Raw genomic sequence first — 26,372 nt, 5'->3', positions numbered from 1 at the left:
CAGCTGACGTCAGAACAGCAGGAACCGTTGCTACTTATCCAACAACGCTTTAGAGTTATTATTTGAATGATTCTCTAGCGTAATATCTAAAGTGATGACAAAACAGGTGATTTTGCTCACATATTAAGGTTATAAGACCGAATGTCATGAAATGCCATCAGTCTATAGAGATTTTTTATTATTTCTCTGTTGCAATCGGGAGATCACAATAATTAACCCTGAAAAAGCCAAAGCAACGCAATCACTACCAGATTACTGTTGTGTTTGCGATAAGTAAAAATCCTAAACACATGCGAGCATTTCTTCTTTCTTTCTGTTTACTGAAGTAGTCTGTAGTAGTGAAATAGAAGACTCATTAGAAACAGATCCAGTTTTAAGATTTTAAGATTAGTCCCATCTCACACTACAATTACCATGGTATAAATACAGCACTACAACAGAAAAGAGAGAGATCACTTAGTCACATACAGGATTTATAATGATTTGCTCAGCTGTAGTTTAAAATTACGCTGGGTTTTTCCTATCCTTTAAGGGCTTGCTATGTGGTCTCTGTTGCCATCTTGTGGATAGGCAACGTCAAGCATCTTTGCTCTGCTCAATGACAGGCTAATGGCCACTGGTCTCTCTCAGAAATTAGATATATTTAAAAATAGGCATATACATAACATAGCCCTAACATATACATTTGGGCTACTAATTCCTGAATCATTATTGTAAGTTATTTTGTTAGATGAGCTCCAGATTTGGCTTCAGTACTGACTAAACTAATGTATAAGCACAAATATAATATTGTAAAGCTTTCTATTAAAAATGAAAATTTAAATGAGAGATTTGTGTGGGGTGTACTCATATGGTGAGCACTGTAGAGCTAATTAAGCAATCTGGTGAAATTGTATTCATATCGCTATATATATATATACAAAAGAACTAAATATCGCAATGTCAGATTTTTCCATTATCGTGCATCCTTTTTATTTCATAAGAAATATCATTATTGGAATAATCAACAGCAATATTGCACATTTTCTCAATATCATGCAGCCCTAAATGAATGTTTTTTTTTTCTTGCATCACATGAGCCACTTCAAAATAACAGCTGATGAAATTAGACTAATCTTAAGGGAAGACTGAGATAAGGCAGTTTGGCAGTCGCAGTACAGCTGACGCAATGCTTTTTTCCTCCTTTATGTTGGCAGACATTGTGTGTTTTATGGATGGTTTACCTAACAATGAAGATTTCTGTCATCATTTACTCTCCCTCAAGTCACTTGAAACATTTTTTTCTTCTTGTGTAGGAAACAGAAAGCTCAGTTTTGTAAATGCTCAGTTCTCCTTTTAGTGCTTTTCTGTACAAGTTTAATAATTTATTGTAGTGGCAATGGCATAAAAATGATCTATGCAGTATGACAAACTGAGTAGTTTTTCGTACCCAACTAATTCAGCCTATGTTTTACACAGCGGATGCCCTTCCAGCTGCAACCCTTCACTGGGAAACATCTATACACACTCATTCACACACATACACTACGGACAATTTAGCTTACCCAATTCATTTCGTTCTGTAGTTCATGCAGGCCTACATGCCATGGATTAATTTGTAAGTTAATTCCTTAGTTTCATAGATGTAGTAGGACTATTCCAAGAATTAATTATTCCATTTCATAATCAATTATTAAAGTGGAACTTTAATTAAAACAAGGATACGCATTTATAAGATGTGGTCGTGGAATCGAATTTGTAACTCGAATTATGTTCAGATAAAAATATAGATTAACAGTCAGTTAAGCAATAGTGTAAGATAACAAACACAGCTGCCTAAATAAATAGGCTAAAAATGACAGTTGACCACTTAGGCCTTTTAAAATATTATTTAAAAAAAAAAACACTACTGAAAGAAAAAAACACAAGAAAGAATGCCGCTTTAAAGGAGAAACATATTTTATCGAACTGCTTTAATTTAGTTATTTAAAATCTTTTTGTTACAAAAATAAATTAGAGTTAGCCTACTGGAGAAATTTTATGTCGGTGCGGGATCTGAGCGGTATTGGTATATTGGCGAGGAAGCGCACGACGATCGAGCAGAATGCTTAGCTGAGTATCACACAGCTTAGCTCCGCTCACGTGCTCTGGCGGCTACAGTATATCAGTTCAGTATTTTCACTAAGTTACATAACTGCCCCCTGCTGGCCATGTATTTCTTGTGTTTGACCATGTTGTGCTGTGCCGCAGTTTACTGCAGCAATATCACATTAGATCACTTGCGCATTCTCAGTAGCCATATCTGTATGGTGCATGTCTTTGGACTTGTGGGGGAAACCAGAGCACCCAGAGGAAATCCACACGATCACGGGGAGAACATGCAAACTCTACACAGAAATGCCAATTGACCCCTAGCCGAGGCTTGAACCAGCGACCTTCTTGCTTTGAGGAAATCAGGACACTGCGCCACCGTATATTATATTATATTATATTATATTATATTATATTATATTATATTATATTATATTATATTATATTATATTACATTATATTATATTATATTATATTATATTATATTATATTATATTATATTTTATTATTATTATATTATTATATAATATTATATTATAAAAAGTTATTTATAGTTTTGACAACATTTATAAAATAAATTAGCAAAAAACTTTGTCATGATTTAAAGGTACTAATAAATTCCACTAGCTTGCATAAATAAAAAAATAAGCCTAACTGAATTACAAAAACTGACTTTTAAATCATATTAATTTATTATTCTCATCTATAATGTCTTTTTTTAGGACTCCAAGTGGTGATGTGAAGCATACATGACAGTGGTGCTGTGATGTGTCAAATTCAATGATTTTCGTAGAGAAAGAGAGTCTCGGCAGAGCAGAAGTGTAGATCACCTCATATTTTATTGTTTTGCAGATCATTAGTTTGAATAAAAGCCAGCACTTTGGTTTCACTTGAAGCAGAAGAAATGGAAAATAGAAGAAATATTCAGGAGACAGATTAGAAAAATATGCTCTTTTTCAGTCTATTGAAGCGTGAGGGTTTGTGCCACTGGGAGGGACGCTTAAGTCATTTAGCCCAAAACACAAGAGAGACCTGGGCTTTGGTCCAACCCAAAGACCGAGAGAAAAATCCACCTGAATCAGGGTCCAGAAGCATACACCGGTGGAGTATTATAAGATCGTCCTGTGGTGTGATGAACGATGCAAATCCTGCTGGGGGAAAAACAACAGAAACAAGCTTCTGATGCTTTATAAAGTCCCTATATGATTTTGTTAAATAAAATAATTTTTTTTTTTTTTTTTTTACTAAAATGGCATTTCTTTTATTGTTTTGCTGTGAAAATATACATATTACTTTTTACCTTAAAACCATTGATCTTTGTAATATACAGTTGAAGATCTTATACAGTTGAAGACCTAAAGCGCCATGAAACCGCCCCTGTCTCAGCAGGATGTTTTCACACCTCTAGTTTGAATAAAGGCAGGAAAGTGGATGAGTCCATCGCTGTTTAGGTGGGAGTGTCGAGTGGCGAAAGAGGGAAGGGTTTGCACAAAAAGGGGAGTTTCAGTTTGAGCACACCCTGATTTTCACAGAAGCAAAACAAACACAGACACAGGGGAGAAAGACAGCGACTGCTTTTACATGGACATCAGTAATCAAATTATTTGCCATATTCTTAATTTGTCAAGTTTAACTGCAGTTTGGCATTTTCAATTTAATTCAGGAACATTTCATGCATGCCCCCCTTGACAAATGAGATATTGGATGCAAGGAACTGCTGAAAGAGTGTAGTTTAAATGGAATGTTTGATACCATATGCCAAATGGGAGAAAACAAACCTCAGCATTTCTCGGTAACTTGGATACATTTTGTAGGTAGCGTCATAAAGCCGTGTGTGCAGACTATCTTGTCACAAATTGCGCCAAAAATTCTACACAATGGTAATAGTTTAAGGTATTTACATGTTTACACTCGGAGAGCAGCATTTATAGCGGATCCTTCAGTCCATAATATTGTGCAGATGTTAACGTACTGTAAACTTAGTAATTAAATAGTTTTGCCTAAGGTGTGTCTTAAGGTAAGTAAGGAAACCCATTGACTTAACTTCATAATTCTGCACATACCTTGTTTACGTTATAATTATAAGGTAACAAGTTTATTTATTTTATTTTTTTAAGGTAGTCACCTAATTGCCTTTTACACTGTAGCTGTTCCAGTAGACCATCTTGACCATCTTAATCTAGTATAACCCAGTTTCCCTGCAGGGAACAGCAGGAGAGCGATGGGATGCAGAGATGTGTTAGTCTCCCTCATTCAAGCATTCAAGAAGGTGTTTCATTAACAAACACACTGCTGTATGTGACACCGAGCTGTTTTTAAACATTCACAGATGAGAAAATAAACCCATAAGGCAGTGGGTTTACAGTACAGCCACATTACCTTGTTCTTCCCACAGCTGTTGTGTGTCAAAGTGTCATGGATTGTCTGATATCTCCAGCATTTTCCCTGTCATTATATGTGTGTGTGCTCGTTTGATTCAGAACACATGGGCACTGGTTTATTTTTTTAAATGAATCATTGTTTGGACTAATATGTTGCACAGGGAAAAAACAATGAATGACGTATACTCAGGGTGTCCCTGTGGTCTTAAAATTATTCATATAAAAATAATAAAAATAAATCAATTCATATTTATTTCTATAGCGCTTTTACAGTGTAGATTGTGTCAAAGCAGCTTGACAGTAGTTCTAAACTGAAACTGTGTCAGTCCAGTTTTCAGAGTTCAGTTTAGTTCAGTTCAGTGTGGTTTAATTTTTACTGCTGAAAGTCCAAATACTGAAGAGCAAATCCATCGATGCGCAGCTCCACATGTCTCAAATGTCCCAAAATTGCCTTAAATAAAATAATAATAATAATAAAGTAGGTTAGATTTAATGAAATATGGTGTTGTAGGTCTTAAATAATTTTAAACAGGTCTAAATTTTTCTTCCGTGCATGCTGTAAAAAGGCATAACACTAACAGTTTATGTGGTATTTTGTGATTCACAAGTGTTTTCTGTTTATTTACAGTTGTGAATTGCATTATAGGTTGTAGATCTCTGCTCTATCGACTTTTGATGTTGAAAATTTAACTCTACAGTTTAACAAGGTGACTCTTATTGACATTTTAGTAATAGTCGAAATAATATAATGTAAAAGAAATAATATATAGAGAAATAAGTCTGTAAAATAAGAGAATTTGTACTGGCAGATTATTTCAACACTGTAAAACCCACTGTAAAAAGTTAAGGTATAACTCAAACACTTTGAGGGAACCATTTGCAACAAAACGTTTAAGTTCAAAAACCAATCCTAATGAGTACTGTGAACTTAATCCATTTGAGTAAATGAAGCAATTTGATCACAGCAAAACCCAAAAAAAATGAAGAGAACATAAACCAGCTGAGTACTGTAAAACCCAATAAGTTAAGGCAATCAAAGCGTTTGAGGAAACTGATTGCTACAAACCATTTGAGTTAAAAAAACGAATCTATATGAGTACTGTGAGCTTACTCCATTAAAGTTGAAGTAATGAGGTATTTAACTTATAACCTTCAACACTGAGTTCAAAACTCTTTAACTCTTTTTGAATGAGTAGAATTAACTTTTAGTATTTTTTTTATTTACCTGCACTCATTTCATTTGATAAAGTTAACTGTTGGGTTTTACGGTGAAGGTTTTTGTAGTGTAATATACAACACCCACCTAGACAATATATCACTTAAAATTATAAAAAATGTTAGTAAAAGTCACTTTTTCAAACTTTTTAAGGTTAAAAAATTTTGCAAGGAAGATACAGATCTCATAATGCAATTCAAAAGCATAAATAAACAGGGGAAAAATAAACAAATAAAAACATGAACACATAACAAAGAAAACTGCTAATTTATGGATATTTTTCACACTGCATGTAAAGCTTTCCAATCGGTAACTCCAACCAACAATCGACTGATCTTCATGACTTTAAAACGCTCCAGTGTCCCTGTATCTGCAGTCCCACTCAGTAAACAGCGATGAGTTTGGTAAACTGATGACCTTCACGGCCAATCACATTCATTTCTGTTGAGGATGTGAAAACAATGGCAAAGTAAAAGTACTTGTAATGGGGGAAGTAAAAATCTTTTAGCATTTTGCCCTCTATAAGCCTGAAATTAGTCTTAAAATGCTCTTTAAAAGTCTTAGGGTGCTTTCACACCTGTGAATCGATTTAGTTGTTCCGAAACAGAGATTACAACTGTTACATTGTTGCTCTTTGCTCTTGGAGCGGTTCGCTTTCACACTGCAATGTTTCTAATCTGACCAAAAGAGCTAAAACAAGTCACGTGCGAGTAAACTCTCCTCACATTGGTCAGTGTCAGGGTTTATTTTGCAGCGTCCCGCTCAGCTGTCAGGAGAGGTGGTAATTTAGTGGTGATTGACAGGGTGCGCGCGCGCGACGTGTCTGAAGAGAGACGCGGTTGGGAGGGGTGAGAAGGGTGTGCGACGATGCCTATTTGAGGACCGGGAGGGAGACGCGAGATTACCGGGAAATCATCACTCGTTTGCGGGCATCCGGAGACTCGCGAAACTTCCCGCCCTACTCATAATTCTCTCTTCATATAGCTGTAAGCCTATTACATGTCCATAAAACACTAATATAACCGCGCTCGGATCGGATCGCTTTCTCACTGCAATCGAACCGCTCCAGGGTTTGTTTCAATCGAGCCGAGACCACCTCGTTCAGGCGGTCTCGGAGCGATTACTTTGGCGCGGAACAGAGCGCGATTGCCCTGTTCACATATGCCAAACGAACCACGCTAACTGGGCAAACGAGACAGGTTCCGAAACAAAAGTGTAGGTGTGAAAGCACCCTTAAATTTGAATGTGAAACCTGCAAAAACCCTGTATACTGTGCAACCTATGAAAGAGAGAGAGAACGAGTATAATAGTTCAGTATTGTAAATTAGATTTTTTTTCTGCTGTGGATTTGTTTAGGGCAGGAGTGTCCAAACTTTTTCTTATGAAGGGCCAAAAACCAAACTTTTTAATCGCATTCTCCGTCAACGTTTAATCCCTTGTGACTAAATAAATGGCGCCAATGTGACCGTGCACACCAACGCACAAAATGGCAGGCGTAAAAGCGTCATTTTTAAAGAAATGCCTCTACTCGTTTTTTTTTATTTATTTTTTTTTTTTTTGACTTGCCGCGGCTCCACCAATGAGATTGGCACTTTTGTTCATTCTAACATTAGGGATGGATTTTGTATACTCTTCTGCTCGATGCCAGTGAAAACCGCTTGAGTTTGAATGCGGAAAAACGTGTCGAAAAACGCTGAAGATCGACGCAAACAAAAAGCGTCCTGGTGTGTACGAGACTTAAGTTTATATTCTAACATTTAAAAATAATCACAAAGCAGTGCTTTAAATTATTTCAACTGATACAGTATACTTTTACATTTTTTTTTAAAATAAATTATTACAAGGTGACGGGGTGGCACTGTAGGTAGTGCTGTCACCTCACAGCAAGAAGGTCGCTGGTTTAAGCCTCGGCTGGGTCAGTTGGCGTTTCTCTGTGAAGTTTGCATGTTCTCCCTGTGTGTTCCTCTGGTTGCTCTGTTTCCTCCAATGTCCAAAGACATGCGGTACAGGTGAATTGTGTAAGCTAAATTGTCCGTAGTTTTTGAGGGTGAATAATTGTCTATGGATGTTTCCAGGTACTGGGTTGCAGCTGGAAGGGCATCCGCTGTTTAAAACATATGCTGGATAAGTTGGTAGTTCATTTCGCTGTGGCGACCCCAGATTAATAAAGGGACTAAGCTGAAAAGAAAATGAATGAATGAATAAATTATTACAGTAAAAACATAGACAATCCCATTAACAACACAATATAGTTCAATGCTGACTATAAATACGTGCATTTGGTTTGATTTTCTCAAGCCAGAAACAATTTTCAAAACAAAACAATTTATAAGATAAACAAAAGGTAACATTAAATTCAAAATGACGATCTTTGTCAGAGATTTTCATCCCAACCAACCTCCCCCTTCATTCTCCCTCTCTTCTCAAATGGGATGGTGGGCCAAATCAAAGGTTAGCATGGGTCCATTTCACCCTGCACGCTCTAATTTGAGCATCTCTGGTTTAGGGACATGGTTTAGTTTGCGTGTTAGTTTAGTTGTTGCAATATTGTATTTATATTAATATTTGTTTTGTTGCTGCTGAGACGTATCCTGTCATATTTAATGTGTTTGTGTATGCAAAAAGTAGAGTTGTCTTCAGACAATTAAATCTGTGCTTTCATAATCACCTCTGACCAAACAGGGGAATACTGTTTTTCAAGGCTGGAATTAATTAAAGTGGCACCACGGGACAGGATGACACAGTTTGATAATATATTTTGAGTGATATGGGCCATTGACTGCCTTTCCATCGCTCAGGAACAATAATGAGGCTGGCGATGATGATGATAATGATAATAATAATAACAATAAAAAAAAGAACAGAAATATCTGTGGATCCATTCACGGCGCAGATTGTTTGTGGGTATTAAATTGCGCGTGCATGTCTGAATGGCACTGGAAAGGAACCCATTGTCAAAATGTTTCTTAGCAAATTGCTGTCACTGCCATTGTCTCGCGTTTGATAGATTCTGTGTGTTTTTGGAGACGCGGCTGAATAGAAAGTGAAGACTCATCTGGATCGGTCAACTGTCCACTGCAGGGATTTCATTCTGGATGTTTCAGATGCTGATTGTTTCTGGCACATGTAGCTGAGGTGACAGCTCCAACAATAAGCTTGTATCATTTTATCAAGGGCTTTATTTATTTATGTGTCTTTGCTCCTTTAAGGCATGAAAAAAGGGCTCTGAGAGCGACTGAAACGGGCGGCTGCGAGCTTTGCTGATGCTGCATATTCAAACATGCAGAAACTCCCCAGCTATTTTCTTCTCTCAAATAAAGAATTAAAATAAGCTCCTTTAAAGGCTGATTTGAGATATCAGCACTCCCACGGCATTCCCCGGCTCAATGCGTTTCCTTTGGTTTATGTATGAAGGTTGAATAGAGGACACGCGAGCGGCTGCACGGGAGCCACTCTCTCTGTGTGGATGCGAGATTATACAGACCTGACGAACAGAGAGGAAAGCACAATGGAGCAACCTTACTAATTAGTGAAACTGGCGATTTATTGATGTAATTGCAATATTTTAATAGGCTAAAGACATCAAAGTGTGCACGTTTGTAAACATTTACAGTACATCCTTTCATTTACTTGAAGAAAATGGCTAAATGTGATTTTTGATATATGTAAATTTGTTTATTGGTAGTATCATCTTCATTTGGGGAATATCTGTTTGCCAAAGTGTATATAAAAAGAGGAGTTTTGAAGCAATGCAAGAGAAAACCCACTTTGGTTCCCCCAAAAACCTCATAAAAACCTTTTTTTTTTTTTGCTGTAAAGAAATATTTACACCGTGAAAATATTTGTCTCCTGTTCTGAAATGAGATTTGGTAAAAGTAATTACCATAGACTGTAAAAGATATAGACGTATAGTAACCGTGGCGTCACCCATAGATTTCTGAAGAACACAAAAGAAGCTAAAAGTAGGCATGGCCAACCATCGCCATTTTGTTCGCGTATCATCGCACTGACAGTGCGATACCAAACAAGGGCAAAGAAGTGGAGCGTGAGCGGCTACAGACGCCTGCTAGCATTTCGCTTAGACATGCTTTTCTTTGGTAGAAATGCCTAATACCTCATTACCTGCGACTCGTTTGTGTTCTGACCATATGTGCTTGGCTGTAAGCTATATCAATAAAGTGTTTAGACTTTTTAAAACACTGTTGTAATGCATTAAGCCACTAAGCATTGTTCTTAAGATGTTTTTCTACAAGAGGAAAACGCAAATTGCTTCCAAACACTTAAAATATAGTCTGTGTTAGTAAATGCAAGGCTGTTGATGAAATCCAGGCATAACACTGTATGACAACATTTAAGATGACTGTTCCAGAGCCTACAGCTAATCAATCTGTCAGATTCTGGAGTGCATTACAGGTCTAAAGAAAATGATAAATGATCTTAAGATCCGGTTTCCCCCACAGTCTAAAGACATGCAGGACAGGTGAATTTGGTAGGCTAAATTGTCCGTAGTGTATGAGTGTGGATGAGTGTGTGTGGATGTATCCCAGAGATGCATTGCAGCTGAAAGTGCAATAAATGATCTTAAATAAAACAAATACATTTATAGAGATGGTATATAAGTATAAAATTTCACTTATCTGGGAAACGGAGGCCACGTGAATGGTTTTTGAGCACAATTAAGTGCACACAGCATGCCATATCATCTGATAATTGTAAGAAATAATTCCATAAAGCAACTGACTGTGTAAAGCCACATAAAACAACACAAAATACAGTGTTTATGTCGACTTCAGTGACTAATCAGCCGGATTCAGCTGAGGTGAAGTTACGGCGACCAGCGAGACCTTGCTGTCACTCAAGTGGCCACGCCCTTAATTATGCAGACTTAATATAACCATAAACGCACTGATGAGTTATAAAAAAAATTCACCACCTTACAGTTGTCATGAAGGGTAATATTAGCTATATGCACCAGACTCATTCTTTGTATCAGGCTATAAACACATTTTTTCTGTTGTAAAGTTGGCCATTTTAACAGTGGAGTCAATAGAAATTTGCTCTATTATGGAGCCAGGACTAGAGGAATTGTAATGAATTGGAACTTCTTATAACCCAGTTTCATTGGACTATATCATGAAACTAAAAAACACCCTTATCTTATGAGTATCTGCCTTTGGAATCTGTGTGAACCATCTTGGTGAAAAAGACGTTTTGCCATATAAAGAAATGCATGATAATTTGCACTCTTTTATACTGTAGGCAAGATAGAGGAATTAGGCAAGTCATTGTATAACGATGGTTTGTTCTGTAGACAATTTAACATATATTGCTAATAATATTGACTATTAATATTGACCTTAAAATGGTTTTAAAAAAATAAAGCCTACTTTTATTCTAGCCAAAATAAATAAAAAAAGACGAAAAAATATTATAGGAAATACTGTGAAATATGTCTTGCTTTGTTAAACATCATTTAGGAAATATTTGAAAAAGAAAAAAGTTACAGGAGACCTAATCATTTGGCCCTTTTGAATCCAGATTTTTCATTTTTATGGTTTGTCATAACACTTAAGTTCTGTCTGCACACGATATTTCTGTTTTTCCACAAATAAAGCAGTAACAGGCTCATAAAGAGATTGATAAATCAGGTGTCAGTTAAATCTCAATAAAGCAGAATAAGCGTGAGGGTTTCTAAGCTGACCTATGAAGCGTTGTTTTTCTATTGTTGTGAGCGCGAGTGAGCAGCGCATCTGCTTTAGGGCTGCTGTGAACTTTCTGCAGTTGGGATGGCGTGATTGATGCTCTCCAGCTTCCCGCGTGTGTTCCTCAGTCGCGCTCGCTCTGAGGAAACTATTGATTGGGACGAGAGAAATCGTTCAGGCTGATAACAGTAATGAACGAGCTGGAAGCTTACTTTGGAAGTTCAGCACGGCATCATGCAGGAGCGAGATGGAGCGAAAGGAAAATGTATATGTTGGTGTTTGAGCAGTTCAGTGGATTACTATAGACATTTACAGCATGAGTAACTAGTATGTTTGTCTGAAATGGTCTTTCTAATACATCAAGCAAATGTATGCAATTTTATTCACTTGCTGCTATTTATATATTTTTCTAATAGCATGATGCCTAAACTGTGCCTGAACTTATATACTCTATAATACATATATTTCAATAAAATCAATCTCTTGACTCACTAGGGTGCTGTTTTTGAACATGTGCATGGTAACTTATAAAGGTAAGGATGAATTGAACAACATCCCATGGAGCACAGTTAGTCCAACACAAAATAGTGTTGAATTATAGATGGTTGTTCATTGGTTTATATCACCGTTTCATCCTGAGACCTAATGTTTACATAGTTTACAATTTTCTTATGCACAAAATTGGCATCTTGATAGTAAAAAGCCACACGATTGTATACCTTACATTTATGTACAAACAAAATGAAACTGAATAAATGAACTGAATAAAAAGTTATAGTGAATCCAAGCAAAGCAGTCGAGTGTTCTGACGTTCTGCTATGTATACTCACCGGCCACTTTATTAGGCACACCTTACTAGTACCGGGTTAGACCCTGTGGTGCCTTCAGAACTGCCTTAATCCTTCGTGGCATAGATTCAACAAGATACTGGAAATATCCCTCAAATTTTGATCCATTTTGACATGATAGCATCATGCAGTTGCTGCAGATTTGTCAGCTGCACTTCCATAATGCAAATCGTTTCACCACATCCCAAAGGTGCTCTATTGGATTGAGCTCTGGTGACTGTGGAGGCAATTTGAGTACAGTGAATACATTGTCATGTTTAAAAAACTAGTCTGAGGTTTTTTTTTGTTGCTAAAAGAAAGGTCAAGGTCCCTAATGCAATTCAAAAGCATAAATACAGTTGAAGTCAGAGTTATTAGCCCCCCTGAGTTATTAGCTTTCCTGTTTATTTTTTTTCACAATTTCTGTTTAACGGAGAGAAGATTTTTTCAGCACATTTCTAAACATAATAGTTTTAATAACTCATTTCTAATAACTGATTTATTTTATCTTTGCCATGATGACAGTAAATAATATTTGACTAGATATTTTTCAAGACACTTCTATACAGCTTAAAGTGACATTTAAAGGCTTAACTAGGTTAATCAGGTTAACTAGGCAGGTTAGGATAATTAGGCAAGTTATTGTATAATGATGGTTTATTCTGTAGACTATCAAAAACAATATAGCTTAAAAGGGCGAATACTATTGACCCTAAAATGGTTGTTAAAAAATTAACAACTACTTTTATTCTAGCCGAAATGAAACAAATAAGACTTTCCCCAGAAGAAAATACTGTGAAAATGTCATCGCTCTGTTAAACACCATTTGGGAAATATAAAAAAAATAATAATAATAATCAAAGGGGTGCTATTAATTCTGACTTCAACTGTATATGAATCTCAAACATACAGAAAACTGCTAATTTATAGATTTTCTTTTCACTGTAAAAAAAAAGTACAGGATCAGTTAGTCATGAAAACATATTTTTTGTTAATTGAAACTTATTAAACAAACTAAGTCATGTTCTAAGCTCATTATATAAGTTACACAAGCTGTTTTAAGTCAGTTTAATATTATTAAATTCAGATCAATTCAATTCAATTTGTTTATTGTCATGTGCAAAGTAAGGAAACAAGTTTCTCTGTACAACGAAATTCTTTCTTCGCTGTCCACAGTCAAGTCATACACATAAATATACACATCATACACATATATACACAGAAGTGACAGAAGTATAACTGTGAAATATATTGATTGAGTGCAATTGTATGCATTAATAGTGCAAACTGGAATGGAGAATATAACGTGCTACTGAGCAAAAAATGAAACATGAGTCTGGCATTCTTGCATCTCGCACTCCTATACCTCCGCCCTGAGGGTAGGAGTGTGATTATTCTGTGTTGTGGGTGCGTGGGGTTTAATAATGTACAGGTGAAGTCAGAATTATTAGCCTTCCTGAATTATTAGTCCTGTATATTTATTTCCACAATTTTGGTTTAACAGAAAGAAGATGTTCAACACATTTCCGAACATAATAGTTTTAATAACTTATTTCTAATAACTGATTTCTTTTATCTTTGCCAAGATGACAGTAAATAAAATTTTACTAAATATTTTTTAAGACACTTCTATAGTGACATGTAAAGGCTTAACTAGGTTAATTAGGCTAATTAGGCAAGTCATTGTATAATGATAGTTTGTTCTGTAGACAATTGAAAAAAAAATGCTTAAGGGGGCTAATAATAGTGACCTTAATATCAAATAAGACTTTCTCTAGAACAGTGGTTCTCAAACTGTGGTACACGTACCACTAGTGGTAAATAGGCTTCCTTCTAGTGGTACACAGAGGAATCAGTGAATAATTAACGTAAAAAATGAATCGCACTTTTAAACCTTTAACATGTTTGCTAACACCGATGTGATCAGTAAGTTGGTTTTAATAGGCTAAACCTTCTATTATAATTTCAATTTTCTAATGGTTGTTATGTATTCTTTCATTTGAAGCTAATTTCCTTCCCATATTTGTAACAATTTTGGGGGGAGTATCCTGTATTTTTATATCCCAATGTGGACAGGTATAGTTTAATCACTTGCTTTTCTGACACAGAGCCTACTCTAACACACAGTAAGCAGATCTAATTTAATCTAAAGTTAATGTTAATATTTGAAAGGTAAACAAATACATCATATATAGATGCAACATATATTTTAAAATTTATCAAAAAGAGTTTATACTGTATATCAATATGATGACACATAGCCTATATTTATGAGGTCCAAGGAACATTTCCAGGTTTTGATGACTAGGATAGTTTATGATAATACTTTACATTTAAGTACAGCATTTTTTTTTTAAATGGCAGTGCAATTTTTAATTAACTTTTATTTAACTTTTAATTAGTGCACATTTTAATGTAAACGTTGACGTTTTATTTCTTTTTTTTTACCTGTAAGCACAGTGCAGTGTTAATGTTAATACTATTAATAATGGTTAAAGTGGTTGACAATAATAAATATTCATAATAAGAAGAATTAATCTGTCTCGTTTTTAACTGTGTAGAGCTGTCGCTGCTTAATTAGGCCTACTGTATTTCAATACCGGTCATTATGGTGGTACTCAGAGAGACAATTTTTTTCTGGGGTGGTACTTGGTGAAAAAAGTTAGAGAACCACTGCTCTAGAAGATAAAATATTATAGGAAATACTATGAAAAATTGTTTAAATATTAAATAATGTTAAATATGTGAAAAAGAATAAATATTTCACAAGAGGCCTAATAAATTTGACTTCTGTAAGTTCAATTGACTCATAAGGTTAATTCAATTTGGCTTAAAATGTAAGGCACCCAGTATTTTATTTATTTATTTATTTTACAGTGTAGCTAGTGATTTCCAATAATCGTCTAGTGCATCGTCCAGCATGTCCACTACTACATATTAAAAAAAACTCTCCCCTGTACAGATCCAGCACACTACTATGATTCAGAAGCAGTGTGCTGGTGCTCAGCGATGAGCTCATTCCTCCTGGTGTCTCTCGCTGGGCCTAATTGACATGACATATTGACAGGCACTCTCCTGCGTCTGGGGACTCCGGCGCCTGCACAGCCTTCCACATCTCTAATAATCACTGATTAAAAAGCAGTTAAGAGCCTGTGAAGACCAAAATGTGCATTAACCAAACGACCTTCTGGGAGGGAAAAACAGGCGCGCCGGCGGAGAGAGAAGTTCTCCGGAAAGACGTCTCTCCTCTCCCAAACCACTGCACGCTTATCAAGACACGAGATGTTTTCTGAAACGCGTGTTGGCCAATATCCTCTTTTCGCCCAGATTCACATTATCTTTATTGAGTTGACACAGGTTTGTTTATGAGCGGTTTTCGTTGGCTAAGCTGCTCCGCCGCGCTGCCAAACGTCTGAAATAACCTTTGAGTTCTGGCTGATCTAATATAATTACATTGTTGCAGTTCATCCTTGACCCCATTCCAATGGAATAATTAAGGTCTCATAGCGGTTTAATTTGAAAAAGTTATGCTCTCGCCAGAGCTTTTACTTCCACTGGAGCATGTGTTAATGTAATGGCTTCCGTTTAAAATCTAAAAAGCAATCTTCAGAGGGAATCAGGCTTTGAGGACGGGTTTGGTCATTATTTTTCCAATTTGGTGCGACTGGTGGTACAAGAACGACATTGCAACTGAACCTTAGGTGTGGGGTGGTATGGTGGCTAAGTGGTTAGCATTGCCACCTCACAGCAAGATGGTCGCTGGTTCAAGTCCCGGCTGGGCCAGTTGGTGTATCTGTGTTGAGTTTGCTATAATAATTGATAATTAATTTTTAGGCATCTCAATTTTGACCCTAGTTTACAAAACTTAACTTTTTAAGATTTATAAATCACCTAAAATAAAGGATCGGCCAATATTGGGCTGAAATACTGTACATTAAAAAAAAATTGTTGGCAGTTTTCTGTATTCTGTGATTCATGTTTTTTTATTTTCCCCCATTTATTCATCCTTTTGAATTGCATTATGGGACCTTGATCTTTCTCCCAGCAACTTTTAAACTTGAAAAGTTGAAAAAAGTGACTTTTATTGACATATTTAATAAAGCGATATATTGTCTGATCAATAAATAAAGTACATTCTGTTCTTTTACAGGTTTATTATTAAATATATTGTTTTAGGGCTGCAACTAACCATTATTTTAATAATCAATGCATCTGATCAAAAAAAAAGGAAAGCATTTATTTTCAACCCTTTATTCAAAAACAGGACCACAGTCTTGAGAAAGTGCATAAACGTTGCTCTTTGAACATCCCTGAGCTGTTCTAATCATAATAATAAAAAAAAATTGAACTTAGTAGTTTTGTCCTGTTTTCAATCTAAATAGCTAAAAGCTATTTTAAATGAAGATACATACAAGACACATGAAATATAAGCAATTATGTCTTGTCTGAAAAAAAAACACCTTAAAATTAAGTGATTGTTTGGTTAAAAATTATTTGCAAATGGGGCAAGAAATATAATCTTCATGAGAGATTATCTCAAACAGAAATTTTAAGCATCATTTCAATTTCTCATGCTATTTTCTAGCAATCCTGATTCAAGATTTTTTTTAATTATTTGAGCTGAAAATGAGACTAAATAACTTAGTAAGAAAAGGATTTTTGTAATGTAGCTATACATGACTATAGCTGGAAAAATGAATGATGCAAAAAAGGCAAGTGAATAAAAACGTGTCTTGAGTCTTCAGTGCGCTGTATGACAGATGTATCTATTTTGTTATGCTTTTCCAGTTTAATACAAAATATTCACACGCTTGCTCATGTCATCAACTGCCTGATATTGTAATTCACAAAAATGTGTAAGTGTATTTATTTGTTTAAAAGATGGTATAAATTATTGTGATCCATAACGAGAGATGGACGTCGACATGTTTACTTGCGTCCGATCATATGCCTTATTCAGTAGAGCGAAACACGCATGATTCAGTGGCTGGCAAAATTAGAGAAGAATACCTTTACCTTACCTTGTTACTTTCACTATGTGTATCTGATATGAATAAAACACATCGGCAAATTATATTTGAAAGGATTGTTAGACTTCCAAAGGCTTTCTTGTGTGTTTTACAAACTAAATGTTTTGTTTCAGTAGTACTTGTGTATATTTACACGTCTAATTCATAAAATAAGCATTGGGTGGTTAGTGCATAATTGTGTTAATATGACATGTCTTTCTCTGGCTCTTCACCAGCTAACGTGCCAAAGTTCAGTGGAGATACTGTTGTTCTAAAAAAAAAAAGTAAATAAAAAAACCGTACTCATACCTTAGTAACGGTATACAGTAGCAGAAAATTTTGACTGTTTTAAAACCTTGACTTTTCCGAACCGCGGTATACCTTGAAAACAGTTATCGTCCCGTGCCTAATCAAACGTCTCCATGTTGCGCAGGATGACGAATCGATTATGAAATTCTATGCCAACTCTTTTAGTAATCGATTTTAATCGATTTAATCGATTCGTTGTTGCAGCTCTATATTATTCTTATACATCATATACTTTGCTAAAATGTCAATAAAAATCAGTTTGTTAAACCAGTCCCGTTGGCAGCCTGGTGAAAGAGGTGGTCCTTTTTTTCTCTAAAAGTGGACCTTTTTGCAGTTATACGCCTCTTTTTCCATTTAATTATGAGATTTTATGAACACTAATTTTAATTCAATTAGCTTGTTAGATGGTCATCAAAACCGCAGTTTTTGATGTACCAAAAATATTTCCTATATGTACAATAGAGAAATATGAAACAAGACTTATTTTTAAAATACTAATTTATTACGTCAAATATCATTAGAAAAAAATAGGAATCTGTTAAAGTTTTAAATTAGTCTATTGTCATTTATTATTCAACCTTACAGAATTTGGCCATTTCAATAAAAAAACTAAATAATAATTTTTAAAAACATAAAACATTTTGTAAAGAAAAGAAAATACATTTGAAAATTCATGGACAACAGTAATAGCCAAAATATTGTTCAAAAATGACTTTAATATGGGCCGCTTTTGGTGCCTAACACCTTTTTATTGGTCATTTTTTTTTTGTCCAAGGTCCAAGATTTAGAATAAAAGTTACTTACAAAACATTTACTCTATTTAAAAACAATACAGTAGCGAAAGAAGACCTCTCTTATGTCAGATTATAAAATAAAAATATTTGTTAGCATTGGCCCATACATATATATACTAGATATCACATACTGTATGGGCCCGGAACATGTCAATAGCACGGCCACATTTGTACAGTGCTCCCAGGACATAGTCATTCAATCTCACTAGTCAAGACTAAAGCCAATGTAAAGATGCTGGACTTAAGCGCTGTGTATGGGTGTAGTAACAATCAAACAAAGAAAACAAAGCCCAAAGGCAGAACATAGATAGGTAAGATTTCTTATTGTATGTTACCAACTTTTGTGCTAAACAAGTTACATTAATGCTGAAAATACAGTCATAAAATATCTATATGGCATTAGCAAACTGATTAGCTGAAGTCACACTGAAGCGAAAGCCAACAGAGGATTCCGCTTGGTCTGAATGCCTTTTTTGATGGATTATTTCTCTATTTATAATGGCATAGCAGTTAAAATAAGACGAATGAGCTCATGTATGGGACACATTCTTGACCTTTGTCGGTGAGGGGTAGGTCTTCCGAAGGGAGGGACTCAGTCCAGACTTTTGCAGATGTGTGATTCGAGCGTTTAGAAATGAAACTGAAGAGACGGCTGTTGTTTAATTTTATTTGTGATTCCTAATATGAAATTTAGTAGTAAGCTTGGCAAGCTGTTTTGGAGGATTTGTTGTTTCCCCATTCATACAGAATGCCCGAGCATACTGGCCCAAGAGGCCTTCAAAGATGGCAGCTGAGTGAAATGACTTGCCTTAAAAGGACTTTGACTTTACTGCTGTTGCTTACCCAGAATGCTTTGCACCTCGAGTATTGACCAGGTTTGTGTCTAATAAATATTTTTGATGGTAACGATGAAGAATGTTCACTCTGTTACCATGAGAGTGTCTTTAAGCCTGCAGTCTGCTTTAGTGTATAAGTTTGTTTGCATCACGAGCATCTCCGTGCACTCTGAGTGCTTATTTACCTTAATGTATTCTAAACATAGACCTGACACACTCACCCTTATCAAACATATCGTTAATTGCCAATTAAGCCTGAGCTTCAGACTGATGCTTAATTACTGTTAACGAGAGGCGAATTGCAGCGGGGTCTGCTCCACTCCTACGCATCTTTACAGCAGGAGACGCTCGTAAACACACGGCTATAAAGCACATATGAATATTCATGGAGGATCAGACACGCCTCTACAGACCAGCTCCTGCCAGTGTGGCATGAATGTGTTGTTTGCATTTTGCAAGTTTCCGCTGGTCCCTGAGCCAGCAGTGTCCTCGGGGGTCTTAAAATATCTTAAATTTCAATTAAAGTTTTAGCCCTTAAAAGGCCATAAATTTACTGAAATATTGTCTTGTTTGTCTTAAATTTAAACAGGTCTTAATTTTCCTTTATGTAAAGCTACCCAATCGATATAAACACATCCAATTACCAACAATACAAAATTTTTGGTAAATCTTCACATGACTAATAGTATATTAGTCTGCATACATTTAGTTTATAAAGTTTTTTTTTTTACCTTTAATTGTACAAATTTTTATTTTTAATTTTTAAAATACTTTCAAAACAAAACCCTAATCTTTGACATCATAATAAATGACGCATAATTTAACCTACACAATCTATCAAAACAAAACTAGTTTGCAAAACAAAAACTGAAAAAAATCTAGTAATCCAAGTCTTACAGTGATTATTCAGTTTCTAATAATAAGGTCAAGTAGTTTACAGAAAAGCTTAGCTTTCAAAAAACAATGCAACAAGAGACAACAAAACTAAACCACAAAGTTCCATACGACACATGGAACAACCGGCTAGCTGGTGCAACCCACATGAGTGAGGAGTGTTTGGTGTTGGATTAGGTTTTCCTCATGATCTGCGCTAGTGAATCCTTTTAAATGCAGCGCACCAACTTGATTCATGTGCCAAGTGGCATCACAATGACTAGACATGGCCTTTATATATATATATATATATATATATATATATATATATATATATATATATATATATGACCAGTACTAACCAGTTATATTCATTACATATATAGTCTATATTTACTGAGAAAAGATGGTGTACACAATTACTGTGCACTATGTGCATACTTGTAATATTAATGCTTGAAAATAATAGGTAAACTGCAATTAATTTGATGTTTTAAAATCCAAACATGATATTTGATGTTAAATATGTGATATTCATATATTCCCATAGTTGTCTACAGGAATGAAAATGTGTGAATTCCAACAAATTAGACACTTTTCTGATAATAAGTAAAATTGTTAAAAAAAAAAAAAGTTGGTATATCTGTTGTTCAAATATCTAAACATTTTGCTAAACTAAACAGATAAAACTGAGGAAGATTAAATTTTGTGCAGCGGGCAGGTACAGTAAGTTAAGTTTGCGTTTTCTAATGTTTTCAGAATTATTCAAATCTTAAGCTATTTTAGTTTAATAACCATATTATTATTAGAACTTTTATTATCAATTTTTGAATTGTTACAAATATAACTAATTTCCTTCCACTGATTTATATCATCATTTCCTTGCTGTAAATATTTATACTTCGAGAAGAAAAAAAAATTCACACTTTAGGCATCATTTAACGATCTAGACACAAAGTCTAAAGCACATGGCACAAAAAGCATGAAGGGGATATCCGAATTCACTTTTACTATTCTAAGGATGGAAAAATACGGGCCGCCGCATGTTTAGGACTGTGCTTATTCTCTTAATGAGTTATGGGTGTGTTTTGAGCATAACATACATTAAACCAATCAGAATCTCATTTCTCATTCCCTTTAATAGTCAGTTGCGTTGCATCATGGCGCATTTGCTATGTACATGGTGGTCTTTATAAGTAGAAAAACTGAACGCTTCACTAGTGAGAAAACAGTTAAACAGAGCATCTGCAGCGCGAGGATAAAGAACAAGCCTCCTCCGTTCAGCCTCTTTACTTTCTTTTTAATTTTACTCTTTACTCCTTTACTTTCGTGGATGAGGAAACAGGGTTGTACACACTCCACTGAAGACATCCATTAGCCTACATATTTAATTTTTGTTATAATTTGTTTGTTAAGTGCAAAGATTTGTTAGCAACAAATCACGCCAAACATGTCTTGCCCCTTATTGTACTGGTTGTTTGATGTGGCCCATTGTGTTACTTTCTTATTTTTTTTTCTTTACTTTTTCTCTTGAATTTGGGATAAGATTTTATTTTCATGGTTCCTATTGCACATTTTGTTGCTTAAAAGTTGCATTGTAACTACATACCAATTACTCTCGTTTGAATATTAGTAGCCTGTCTGCTTAATACCTGCTGATAGTGCTCCTTAAAACCAGTTAAACTTGACGTCATCGACATTCGCTTTAAGATTTAAAGGCCTGGCATTGCACCAGACCCCTGTAAGCGGTTTCGTTTGAAAGTGTAGAATTTATATCATATGCACATATGCCTCACTTTGGTTTTCAAACTACTGTACAAAAGTTATTAACGCTTAAAAAAAACTGTATTTCGGAAACCCGAGCTGGGTATTGAACATTGGTTTATTTTCACATTTTCAATATGGTTCATATATGACACATGTACAAGTTATAGCTCAAATGAAAGCTCTTGCCGGTGCTCATACAGTTCTAGCATTCTTTCTACTGAATTATATTCACATATCAAACAGTTGCTGAATGAATTTCGGTGTCTCCATGGCCCAGAAGTGAAAACAGTACATTTATGATCAATAAGCAGCCCCAGATAGCACAGACAGCTGTCATCTCTTACCTTATGCTGTGCGCTTCAGGGCCATTTCTCCTCTGTTTTTGAGGTGATGTGCATAAGTAATCCTTTTATATGTCTGACGTGGTCCAAACACAGTGAATTATGTTTGATCAAACAAAAGAATAGTGAAATATGAAAACAATGATCGGTCTCTGTGGTTTGTATAGCACCTCTCATCAGTTGGAAGACAATAACTTTTGCATAGATTATGGTAGAGACATTTTTCTTTTTTCCTATGATTACAGACATGTGCAGGAACCACCCAAATTAATTACAGTACCCTAGACCACACAGAACCTAAAAGGTACACTTTTTAAATTTGAGTTTATAAAAAAAAATACAAAAAGCGCCTTTTTTTTTTTTAGGTGTTTATTATGACACAGACAACATATGCAGACATTTTAAACACTTTCAATTGTGTTTTTGAAAATTCAAAGGGTTTTCTTTAAAATGATGCCAAATTTTTGCATTTACACCTCTGCATATGGATTTGGGAAGCTTTTAAATTTGGGTAGGCAAAATCCCAAAATAGCAGCAGAGTTTAACTGGTTAAACAGACATTTAACTGACTAAAAGAAACTTATACCATGCAAGTACATGTCAACTTACACTCACCCTAACTCCAACCCTAACCCCAACCTAACAGTCTACTTATAATCTAATGAGTATTAGTTGGCATGCTAAATGCTTTAAAGGGATCTTCGAAATAAAGTGAGACCGAATTAGGTCTTGAATTAATCTTCATAAAACCTACAGAAACCCTGTTATAGGAACAATCAATAATACTTTTTCAACCATGTTTTTATTTGAACATAATTGTACAAAAATACACACTTGATCAAGTTCCTAATAGTGTAGGTGCTATGAAACTGTATTATGTTGTAAAATGTGAAATTTTGACTGCTAAATATGAATGGAACCATTAAATGGAAAAATAACTATAATTAAATAATTACAAATAAAGAAGAAAGAAAAGGGAGAACTTGGGGAAAATAAAGTTGATTTCATATAAGACCCTGCTGATACAGAGCGCAACAATGTGAATTAAGTATATTTGTGGATTTCTATAGGCATGATTATTAGCGTATTGATTAAAAACACAGCAGCTCACCCATATGGGATTGTTTTCCCACAAAATATGGTGTAGATATTCTCATAAATTGCATTATGTGATGCGAAAGTCATTCGATTTCGTTTATGGGCGTATTTGAGCATGGCGCAAACACAGTCAATAAAAGCAGATTAGCATTTTTTGCTGACTGGGTGTCATTGTAAAAGGAGATGGAAGCATTAGCGAGCGCGGCACTAAAACAATATTCAGCTTTTAATGAAGGCAGGCCTGTTTGTTTGCTCATATATTCCAGATTGAATCTCATCAGCGCTTTGAATGATATTATTAGGCCGTACAGTAATAGAGAACGTGTGTGTGGTGATGAATGATCTTTATCTCTGACAGAATCATATATTTGACCTGTCATCTGCTCTAAATGAATGATCCTATAGGCAGCACATCTGTAGTTAATACCGTTCAGCTATTTTGGTGAACTCTAGAGAAAGATGAAAGTTTAATAAGGTACTTTTGACAGCATATATATGAGAACCATGTATTTTTATCTATCGATCAGAGGAAATATTTCTCAGACTAATAAAGATATGTGCGGCATTAGGTTTTTATACCTCGGCGGATTATTTGCCGCGAGTTATTGTTCAGCTTAAGCAAAAATGTGAGTTTCTATTATAGTCCAGCGGCTAAGCACAGCTAAAGCCTTAATATCCATTTATGAAGATATTCATTTCATATTCAGCAAAATTCATGAGGTAGAAAATGTTATTATAGAGCCCATGAAAGCCAAAATGAGCCAATTGAGGAGGAAAGTTTGCACGCATGTGAACGTCTCTGTGAGTTGGCAGAGCTTTATTTAAATATTTTTAATTGAAGTGATTTTATGTTTCCTCCAAATGTTTTATTGTTAAATGTACAAGTAAAGTCATAATTATTAGTCCCCCTGTATATTTTCCCCTAATTTCTGATTAACAGAGAGATTTTATTTCAACACATTTTTAAACATAATAGTTTTTATAACTTATGTCTAATAACTGATTTCTTTTATCTTCGCCATGATGACTGAATAATATTTTACTAGAAAATTTTCAAGATGCTAGTATTCAGCTTAAAGTGACATTTAAAGGCTTAACTTGGTTGATTAGGCAAGTTAGAGTAATTAGGCAAGTTATTATATAACTGGTTTGTTCTGTAGACAAAGCGGGGGAAAATATTATTTAAAGGGGCTAATAATATTGACCCTAAAATAGTGTTTAAAAAATTAAAAACTGCTTCTATTGTAGCCGAAATAAAACAAATAAGAGTTTCTCCAGAAGAAAAAAATTTATAGGAAACACTGTGAAAAATTCCTTGCTCTGTTTAACATCATTTGGGAAATATGGTGGTCATACAAAGCATAACGTCGTCGAAACAACATCCTTGATCTTAGACATGTTTATATTGACTTTTAAGCAACACAATAGCACTGTTTTAACTTCAGAAGAGTTATGAAATTAATATTTGGCATAATAACTCTGATTTGTTATTTCCACCAATTGTCATTTAAACAAACAAACAAAAAAGGTCTAAATACAAAGTTCTGTTGTATTTATTAATCTGCCTTTCTGCTATGTCATCAACTACATGGTACAGGTGATGTTTCCTCAGCAGCCAATGAGCTTGCTCCTCAACATTTTAAATACCTCATTGTAGTTTTACCCTAGCATGTGCAGCATGTTTTCTGAGATCCAGCTCCACTTTTGTTTAGACGACTTTATTAATTTCAAGATACACAAATGAAACTGTATCAAATAAAAAAACTTTTATTTTTTAATCGTATTAAAAAAATCACTGCACAGTTTAAACATCGCTAAATAACATTGATATGTTGTATCATAATATATTGTTAAATTAATATATTGTTGTTGCTTTATCCAGTTGTATGATGTATTTTGTCTCTTGATATTCAGCAATGTTTAAGATTTACAGTAATTTTATTTTTATCTTTTTAGATAAGATTGCAAATATTTATTGTTAATTTGATTTTAAGTCTATAATTGTCATTTATAAAGGATTTATAAAGCATAAATAGACCTCACTTTAGATTAGGTTACAAAACTGGATGAATTTGAGTTATTAAAGCATTTATTATTACCATAAAAAGTAACCATTAAAATACACTCACCGGCCACTTTATTAGGTACACCTTACTACTACCGGGTTGGACCCCTTTTGCCTTCAGAACTGCCTTGATCCTTCGTGGCTTAGATTCAACAAGGTACTAGGAATATTCCTAAGAGATTTTGGTCCATATTGACATGATAGCATCGCGCAGTTGCTACAGATTTGGCGGCTGCACATCCATGATGTATATATCCTGTTCCACCACATCCCAAAGATGCTCTTTGGATTGAGCTCTGGTGACTGTGGAGGTCATTTGAGTACAGTGAACTCAGTGTCATGTTCAAAAAACCAGTCTGAGATGATTCGCGCTGTATGACATGGTGTATTATCCTGCTGGAAGTAGCCATCAGAAGATGGGTACACTGTGGTCATGAAGGGATGGACATGGTCAGCAACAATACTCAGGTAGGCTGTGGGGTTGACATAATGCTCAGTTGGTACCAATGAGCCCAAACTGTGCCAAGAAATTAACCCCCTAACCATTACACCACCTCCAGCAGCCTGAACCGTTGAAGCAAGGCAGGATGGATCCATGCTTTCATGTTGTTGATGCCAAATTCTGACCCTAACATCAGAATGTTACAGCAGAAATCAAAACTCATCAGACCAGGCGACGTTTTTCCCATTCTTCTATTGTCCAATTTCAGTGAGCCTGTGTGAATTGTAGCCTCAGTTTCCTGTTCTTATCTGACAGGAGTGGCACCCGGTGTGGTCTTCTGCTGCTGTAGCATATCTGCCTCAACGTTGGGCTTGTTGTGCATTCAGAGATGTTCTTCGGTAGACCTCAGTTGTAACGAGTGGTTATTTGAGTTTTTTATTTTATTTATTTTACTGTCTTTCTATCAGCTGGAACCAGTCTGGCCTATCTCTTCTGACCTCTGGTATCAACAAGGTATATGCATCCACAGAACTGCCACTCACTGGGTATTTTCTCCTCTCAGACCATTCTCTTTAAACCCTAGAGATGGTAGTACGTGAACAACCCAGTACATCAGCAGTTTCTCAATTACTCACACCAGTC

General features: G+C 35.2%; 1 long non-coding RNA gene across 5 annotated transcripts in view; it reads left to right on the top strand.

Annotated features, from left to right (window-relative positions):
• Window positions 1-26,372, top strand: part of LOC103911773 (uncharacterized) — a 281,613-nt gene that overhangs the window by 199,377 nt on the left and 55,864 nt on the right. The gene's annotated exons all lie outside the window — the stretch shown is intronic.

The sequence above is a fragment of the Danio rerio genome, chromosome 10 (assembly GCF_049306965.1).
Source record: "Danio rerio strain Tuebingen ecotype United States chromosome 10, GRCz12tu, whole genome shotgun sequence".
Classification (NCBI taxonomy): Eukaryota; Metazoa; Chordata; class Actinopteri; order Cypriniformes; family Danionidae; genus Danio; species Danio rerio.
The sequence above is the reverse complement of the archived record's forward strand: the minus strand, read 5'-3'. Positions and strand labels throughout refer to the sequence as shown.